General features: G+C 48.2%; 1 long non-coding RNA gene across 1 annotated transcript; it reads left to right on the forward strand.

The window, feature by feature from the left end:
- Positions 1-3,103: 3,103 nt before the first annotated feature.
- LOC145790547 (uncharacterized) lies at positions 3,104-4,124 on the forward strand. Its single transcript, XR_014329347.1, has 3 exons — positions 3,104-3,253; positions 3,347-3,940; positions 4,021-4,124. It is a non-coding gene; the product is annotated as an uncharacterized LOC145790547 (long non-coding RNA).
- The last annotated feature ends 3,708 nt before the right edge of the window (positions 4,125-7,832 follow it).

Below are 7,832 nucleotides of genomic sequence, written 5' to 3' on the forward strand. Positions count from 1 at the left end.
GGGAGGTGGCCAACCGGTTTTCCATAAAGTAAATAGCTGGCCGGCCAGTTTTCCAAAAAGGAAATGGCTGGCCGGCTAGAAAAGAGGGCCGGCCGGCCATATGCCCAAATCCGGGGGCTTTTTGGTCTTTTCACCACTTTTTGATGCTCCTTCAATCCAAGACTTGGGGCCTATATAAGGCAGCCGAGATCCCTTCCTTTCTTGCCTCCTACAACACTTTCTTCTCCAGATCTGAGTTTCATACGCGTTTTCCAACGCCCCGCGCAAATTGTTTTCGCAAAAATATTCAGTTTCAAGTACTTTGAAGCGATTAAGTTTCGGTTTCGGAACTTCTTTTCGCATTTTCGCCACTTGAGGTAAGTTTGCCTCAATATTTGGAAGATTTTCTCGGGAGTTGACTTTTGTTGACTTTTTCATTTCCCGAGAGTTGACTTTTGTTGACTTTTTCCAATTTCGGCTCATTTTGCTCATTTTTGCTCCCTTTGCAGATCTTCTGAAAATGGCGGGTAATTCTCCCCACGGCGGAGGTTTTCTAGGTGCCGGAGATGATTTTGATCCCATGACTCTACCCCCGAGGACCCGACCTTTTATTCCCGGGAGGTACCGTCCGCCAGCACATGTCCTCCCTCGTGCTGTCTTCCGTCACTTTACTAGCTTTGACGAGCGAGCACCCGGGGATCTGCTTCTCCCAGAGCCGGAGCATCACCTCTCTCATGAGGCCCGAGAGGTATTTACTTCATTTTCTGTATTTTTCTTACATTTCGCACCTTTGCCATGCTTGAACACGCAGTTTAGCTTATGACATAGTACTTTGCTTGCATCCTGAACATATAGTTTCAACACTCGAATTTCTGAACACTCGGCTCATTAATTAATTGCGAACGCACAGTACACATTAGTTAAGAGGCGAACACACGGCTCAAACACTGATTTGTCGAACACACAGCCCAAATTCGAAAGTGAACACACAGCCCACACTTTAAATTTTCTGAACACGCAGCCCAGATTAGATAGTGAACACGCAGCCCACACTAGTTGAAATTTGAACACGCAGCCCAAACTTTGAATTTTCTGAACACGCAGCCCAGATTAGAGTAGTGAACACGTAGCCCACGCTAGTTGAAATTTGAACGCGCAGCCCAAACTTCAAATTTTCTGAACACGCAGCCCAGATTAAATAGTGAACACGCAGCCCACACTGATAGAAAGTTGAACACGAAGCCCAAACTTCAAATTTTCTGAACACGCAGCCCAGTTGAATAGTGAACACGCAGCCCACACTGATAGAAAGTTGAACTCGCAGCCCAAACTTTAAATTTTCTGAACACGCAGCCCAGATTAAATAGTGAACACGCAGCCCACACTGATTGAAAGTTGAACACGCAGCCCAAACTTCAAATTTTCCTGAACACGCAGCCCAGATTAAAATAGTGAACACGCAGCCCACACTGATTGAAAGTTAAACATGCAACCCAAACTTCAAATTTTTCTGAACATGCAGCCCAGATTAAATAGTGAACACGCTGCCCACACTGATTGAAAGTTGAACACGCAGCCCAAACTTCAAATTTTCTGAACACGCAGCCCAGTTGAATAGTGAACACGCAGCCCACACTGATAGAAAGTTGAATACGCAGCCCAAACTTTAAATTTTCTGAACACGCAGCCCAGATTAAAATAGTGAACACGCAGCCCAAACTGATTGAAAGTTGAACACGCAGCCCAAACTTCAAATTTTCTGAACACGCAGCCCAGATTAAAATAGTGAACACGCAGCCCACACTGATTGAAAGTTGAACATGCAGCCCAAACTTCAAATTTTCTGAACACGCAGCCCAGTTGAATAGTGAACACGCAACCCACACTGATAGAAAGTTGAACACGCAGCCCAAACTTTAAATTTTCTGAACACGCAGCCCAGATTAAAATAGTGAACACGCAGCCCACACTGATTGAAAGTTGAACACACAGCCCAAACTTCAAATTTTCTGAACACGCAGCCCAGATTAAATAGTGAACACGCAGCCCACACTGATAGAAAGTTGAACACGCAGGCTAAACTTCAAATTTTCTGAACACGCAGCTCACACTGATAGAAAGTTGAACACGCAGCCCAAACTTCAAATTTTCTGAACACGCAGCCCAGATTAATTTGCATGTAGCTTATTTCACTTCATCGACATACAACCCATTTCATTCCATTGGTACGCAGCCCATTTCATCTCATTGGCACACAGCCCATTTCATCTCATTGGCACACAGCCCATTCATTTCATTATTGACACATGTATTCATTCTGAATGCAGGTTGGTTCCCGCAGTGTGCGGGGGTATGGTTCCACCATCGCGCGGGACTGGTACGCTGAGCTCCCGGAGGGTGTCCGAGATTTGGTAGATTTGGCAGGATTCGGGCCCTTCTGCGTCGGGTTGTCACGTTGTCCTGCCAGGAGGACACTGATGGCAGCCTTGGTAGAGAGATGGTGGGACACCACCAACTCCTTTCATTTCTCTACTACCGGGGACATGACCATGACGCCTCTAGACTTCGCTGTGTTGATTGGCTTAGACATAGGAGGTTGGTCCATCCCTTATGATGAGGATATGGGCGAGTGGGAGGCCGCTTAGATGTATCAATTGGGGGCTCGCCCGCCTGTTGACAGGGTTTCTAGGAGAGTCTGATACACTTGGTTCTCTTCCCACTTCCGGCGGGCGGAGATGGTGCCTGAGACTCCCGAGGAGACAGAGCAGTATGCCCGTGGTTTCCTTATGTTCCTCTTCGGGACTACCCTGTTCGCCGATAGAGGGAACACAGTCGGGCTATACCTGCTGAGCGCTCTGGTTGACCTATCACAGGTCCATGGATATGACTGGGGGGGCGCCGGCCTGGCTACCCTTTACTTTTATATGAGCGCGACCTCCCGCGGGCGGGGCGATTTACTTGGCGGCTACTGGAGAGCCTGGGAGGTACTTTTCTGTCCTCTTGATTTACATTTCTGCTCTTCATTATTTGTACATTGCACTCACAGCGCACTTTTACAGTCTATATTTTGCTCTCAGCATTTCGTACTTACATTCTGCACTGCTTTTCTCAGCTATGGGTCTATGTATACTTTCCATCATTAGCCCCAGAGTTGGAGGTGGCAGGGGTTCCCATGACCCCATATTCACTGGTGTTCGAGGGCCCGCACCGGCCGAGACCTCGAGAGACCCTCCTTTACCTGCGACAGTACTTTGACACTGTGCGACATTCAGAGGTACCTCAGAACTTTCAGTTCCTTTCATTTTCATCTTTGATTTGCTCTGCATATTCTCGATTTCTGATTGGTTTATGCATTTATCATCCGCAGATCACATGGCAGCCCTGGGTGTCCCTGGGTGATGGTCTCCGACTTCAGTATACCGGAGGGTCGGACATCTCCCAGTATAGGGTCCTGCTCGAAGGGCCGGTTGGCAGGGCATGGTTTCTGGGGGAACGCTTTCTGCGCCAGGTATGAGGGTATCTTTCTCAGGATCCTCCCGCAGTGCCCCCAGTCAGCATGCGGACTGCTGACAGGCTCTCTTACTCGGAGGTAGTCGGCGCCATGCTGGGTAGTGATGCTTTATTATATATTGAGGAGGGGGACTACGCCACTTACCGTCACATATATTTGATGCCTCCATTGACGGGAGCTCGTATCCCAATGATGAGGCCTGCCGGTATGTCATCCTCGGGCCAGGCTCAGGCTCGGGCTGCAGACGCCCCTTCTACTAGCAGGGCTGGTACATCCAGAGGTGGGAGTAGACCGGTTCCTCCGGTTCCGTCGACTTATCCTCATCCTGGATGGCCAGATATGCCGACTGAGTTGATGGCGTGGCAGTATGGGGCTATCTCTCCGACCCCGATCCCGCTAGAGCCTCCGATGCCCAGTGATCGATACGCCATTGATCCTGACTCACCGCTGGTATGCTCCACTGTTTTTCATTTATCATTCAGATGTTTAGACATTTTTGTTCACTGATGATTATGAGCTCATATTTGCAGCCACCGTGAGGGTACATGGAGGAGGTGGTTGGACTGGTGGCCACACTCGAGGGCATGGTCCTGCGTAGGGAGGCATAGTTGTCTGTCGCGGGCATTCAGGTACCCTTCAGTTTTCCGGCATTTATCATACTTCTGATGACATGCTGATTTCTACTGCATCGATAGACTACTTGTGTAGAGCACATCTGACACACACCCCACTTGGACACTGTATTTACATGCACCCACTTCACGTAGCCTTTGCTTGTATCTGCATCTGATGTATATATTTGGACTGATGTATTTGAATTGACCTCTTTGTTTTCAGATGCCTTCATGGTCCGGTCAGCCGCAGGCCAGGCCACCTGGGGCCTCCTTGGGGAGTTGGGCCATCTGGGCATTTTCAGGGAGTTGGGTCACCCGGGCCTTTTCAGGGGGCGGGGTCATCTCGGCCTTCTCGAGGAGCCGGGCCATCTAGGCCTTTTCGAGGAGCTCGAGAAGGGCCCGTCCGCAGACGCAGGGCTCACGTTGTAGAGGTGGAGCCTGATGAGGAGGAGGAGGACGCTGAGGAGGAGGAGGAGGCTACCGATCGTCAGTCAGAGACATCTGCTGAGGAGGGGGGCTCCGGTTTTGGTTCGGGGAATAAGAGGTGAGGCTGAGGGGGATCCTGAGGATGACAGCTCTGACTCAGATGATGATGATGGTGCGGAGGTTGTCCCGCAGAAGAGGATGAGGAGTGCTTCTCGTTCCCGCTCCCGAGGACATTGATGTTGCTATTTCTTGCTTTATTTTTCTTTTTGCTAGTAGTTTGTAGCACTTTGCACATTGTTAGGCAGTTTTATTTTTTGTAAAACTTGTACCTTTGTTTGTTGTAAAGCATGATGGAATGAAATAGCTTTTGAAAAGGTGTTTGTATTTTAAACTTTTAGCATCGTATCGCATCATTTATTTTGCACAAGAATGAAATTGAATGGGAATGCACATTGTGTAATCACCAAGTCAGGTAGTGAACCGACGCAACAAACTAAGCAACTCAACTTATTAAGATATAACAGGACCTTAGGAAGTTTACAACTCGATAAGCAAAATGCAACAACGTTGACAACGCAAATAAACAAGACTTTAACAAAGATTGTTTAAACAGAGAACAATGGCTCAAAAACACGAAACACGTCCGCTCGACAAACAACTCGATAAGCAAAACAACAACTCGATAATCAAAACAACAACTCAATAAACAAAACTCAGCAACAACAGAGTGTACTTCTGATGATCTGGGCACCGGAACGCATCCGAAACGGAGGGAGATGAAGGCCTTTGACTCTCCTGTTACATGGAAATGCTTGGAACTCTCCCTCGAAGGGTAAAACAGGGCCAAGAGGATACACTGCAGCATTGCCGGCCATCTTTGGGAGCCGGCTGACCATTTTTGTGGAGAGAGACAGCTGGCCGGCCATTTCTGAAAAAGTAAATGGCTGGCCAGCCAGAAAAGGTGGCCGGCCGGCCACTCAGTCCTGCAGCCACCTGGTTTTTGACATGTGTCCCCGTGAATAGTGTTTTTCCTTCTATAAAAGCCTCAACTTCGGGAACATTCATTTCATCTTAGTTTTAGACAAAGATGGAGGCGTTTCTCGCAGAAAATGTCACATCTTGGATCTCTTCTCTAGATGGCTCGGAAAAGCTGAATTTCCGGGGTTTCGGCTTGAATGCACTATTCACGCTGAGCCGTACTCCGCTACAGCTTCCTTTTCTCCATGCCGCGGTAAGGTTCTGGAATCCAGTGACGCACGTTTTTAGCTTTGGCGGCCAAGAGATGTGTCCCACTTTCGAAGATTTTCAGGTTTTGATGGAGTCTGAATGTTCTGAAGTGATCTTGCCCCAGCTCCGTTTTGGCCATGCTCAGGCTTTAGGGCGGATGTGTGGGCTTACGGCGCATGACGCTCGATCTCTGATCTGCAGTGGGGAACTGGACATCCTCGGTTTGATCCATCGTTTTTCCGACGCCGGTGACCGCAGCAACCATTATTGGCAGGGTTTCCGGCAACACGCCCTCTGCTTATGTTTGTTGTCTCACTTTCTGCTTTCCTCGGGCTTCGGCGGGGCTAGAATTCGCCTGATTGAAGTCGCCTAAGGTTTGAGAGAAGGAAAGAGCTGTATTGCCATGACCTTGGCTGAGACACTGATGGGCTTAGATTCTGTCTATCGCCGGGAGGCGACTAGGTTTGCCGGGAGTCCACTGCTGTTGCAGGTAATGTTTCCCACCCGACCTCACATATATATTTGCTCACATCACTCGACCCTCAGGCTCGGTTTTTCTCACAAAACCCTTGTCTTACTTTTTTTTCTCATCGTACATCTCTCTGTTCTTTATTCTCTCATTTTCCATCCCTCCCCTAGGTATGGTTAATGGACAAGTTGCAGGTTGTGGATTCTTGCCCGGCCTATTCAGCTCGAGGCTACTTCTTTCGGCAGCGTCTAGTCAATGCTCTTGACGAAAGGTGGTGGTTCGATTGGATGTGCAATTTGTCCGTAGACGGCATTGCTTGGCGTTGTCCTTGGCTCAACCTCCCGGCAATGAGCTATAGTATGTCCCGGCTGATTGGGATCCAATTGATTGGTCTAACCCACTGCGTATTCTATTTTTCGTTCCGGTTCCTGCGTCAGTTTGGTCATGATCAGACCTGGCCACCGGAGGGGATTGAGTACCCAGCTGCTTTCCCGGTCCGGGGTGCACAGCTTGCCCGATATGCCACAGCATGGAGGACTAGAGAGCTCCTGGCCCCTACTTCAACTTTCAGTTGCACTTTGTCCGATGAGTGCTTGGATTGGCTCAATGAGGAGGCACAGGTTGGGCCTAGCTTGGCATCAGATGCTTCGTCCAGCTCTGGGAGGGGACGCAGAGATACTTGATTCAATTATGCCCTAAATTTATTGCTTATTTAGCATTTTCCAGTTTTCGTTATGAATGTACTAAAAAAGCAACCTCGATTGTAATGCAAGAGCAGGAGAACTCAGTTTTGAAATCAATGAAATTGAAAGTTGTGGTACTGAAAATTTTCCGCTTTTGGTCCAAAAATGGTCTTAGTCGTAAAAAGATTAATTTGAACAAAGTCAACTTTTATTAAAACTTTTCAAAACTATTTTCGATGTGGATCAGAACTGGACACGCCGAAGATCTGTCACTGAGATGCACAACCCCAGATCCCTGCAACTGGAAAGTTGCCCCTAGTCTGAAGAACAATGCGGCACTTCATAGCAACGGAAAGTTGCCCCTAGTCTGAGTAACTTTGCACCGTCGCAGCAACGAAAAGTTGCCCCTAGTTTGAACAGCACTGTACCGGAGATCGCGACAAATGCTGATGGATAAAGATGACTGAGATGATCGAAATGGACAGAGTTGATCGGGGAAAAGTTTATGGCTGAACTTCGATGTGAAGCTGCCTACGTATCCCAAAGATGGGAATCAAGCCTTACGTAGTTCAGGCTCAGGTTCACTTGAGTATTTTCACTCTCCTTTTGCGCTCTAACTTTTGCCAAGGCCGCCCTTTGCGGGTTTTCAACCTTGCGAGCTCAGTTTTTATATTTTCTAATTTTTTGTGCTCTGACTTTTGCCTAGGTCGCCCTTTCGGGTTTTCGGCCTAGCGAGCCTCTCAAGGATAGTATTTCTTGAACTTGTCCATATTGATCGGTTGTGAGAACTCCAAGCCATCTAGATCCATCAGAACCACAGCTCCACCTGACCAGATAGCTTTGATAATGTAAGGACTAGTCCAATTGGGTTTGAACTTGCCCCTTGGGTCGTGGATGGGAGCTCGGTTGTCTTTGAGCACCAA

Source organism: Camellia sinensis, chromosome 1, assembly GCF_055761805.1.
Source record: "Camellia sinensis isolate YWXY chromosome 1, ASM5576180v1, whole genome shotgun sequence".
Lineage (NCBI taxonomy): Eukaryota > Viridiplantae > Streptophyta > Magnoliopsida > Ericales > Theaceae > Camellia > Camellia sinensis.